This window comes from Schistocerca americana, chromosome 2 (genome assembly GCF_021461395.2).
Source record: "Schistocerca americana isolate TAMUIC-IGC-003095 chromosome 2, iqSchAmer2.1, whole genome shotgun sequence".
Taxonomy (NCBI): Eukaryota; Metazoa; Arthropoda; class Insecta; order Orthoptera; family Acrididae; genus Schistocerca; species Schistocerca americana.
This window is the reverse complement of record NC_060120.1, coordinates 641,794,471-641,795,310: the sequence shown is the minus strand read 5'-3', so window position 1 is coordinate 641,795,310 and position 840 is coordinate 641,794,471. Positions and strand designations below refer to the sequence as shown.

Genomic DNA, 840 nt, shown 5'->3' with positions numbered 1-840 from the left:
TAAATATAAATAACTCGTCGTTCGCAAATACCAACATACTCTTAGCTGCAGCCGAAAGTTGATTGGTTTGTAGATCTCGAAATGATGTTTAATTCGAAGGGCATACGCTATGGAATGTTGTGCGCTTTCATCTGGTAGGCAGTTTTGTCTCGTATTTCATACACACGCTATCTGCCACGTACACGCGTCGTTGTTACTACTGAGTGGCGTTTCGCACGGAGAAGGAGTGACCGCAAACGCGTGCATTACGTAAAACTCTTCGACGAGGATGGGATTCGAACCCACGCGTGCTGAGCACATTGGAGTAGCAATCCAACGCCTTAACCACTCGGTCACCTCGTCTGCTGCTACTGCAGCTGTGTCTTTGGCGAGTGCTTGCGGAAAGAAGACATTTGTCGATTCGAAAATGCATTCAAAACATCGTACTTGGCCGGTGTTAACGTCTAATGCCCAGCTGCAGTGCAGCCGACCAAGCTCCCACTCGCGAATCATTTAATGACAGCATCCGTCCACGTCGATATCCTGTAACGCCGGAAATGCATATCCTCCTACTTCCATCTATTGCACTGCAATTTTTTCTTCCTTATTTTGTTACCTGAAGTTATAACATTTCTGTGTCTTCGTATATTGTAACTATTTTACTATTTGTATATATATGCATTTATGTCGATGTATAATTGGTTTGTTTTGAGAATATTATTTGTATTTATACGCTGGGTCTGGCCTAGGGAAAACTATGCTATCGAACGAATACATCGATAGGTCGTATGGAGAACCAAAGTGTTCAGGATCTTTGGTAGTGTTAACTCTGTCGCGTGGAGCGCGAGCAGAGGGGAGTCT

General features: G+C 44.2%; 1 non-coding gene across 1 annotated transcript; it reads right to left on the bottom strand.

Moving 5' to 3' along the window:
• Positions 1 to 260: 260 nt before the first annotated feature.
• Trnas-gcu lies at positions 261 to 342 on the bottom strand. The gene has a single exon. It is a non-coding gene; the product is annotated as a tRNA-Ser (tRNA).
• Positions 343 to 840: the final 498 nt, after the last annotated feature.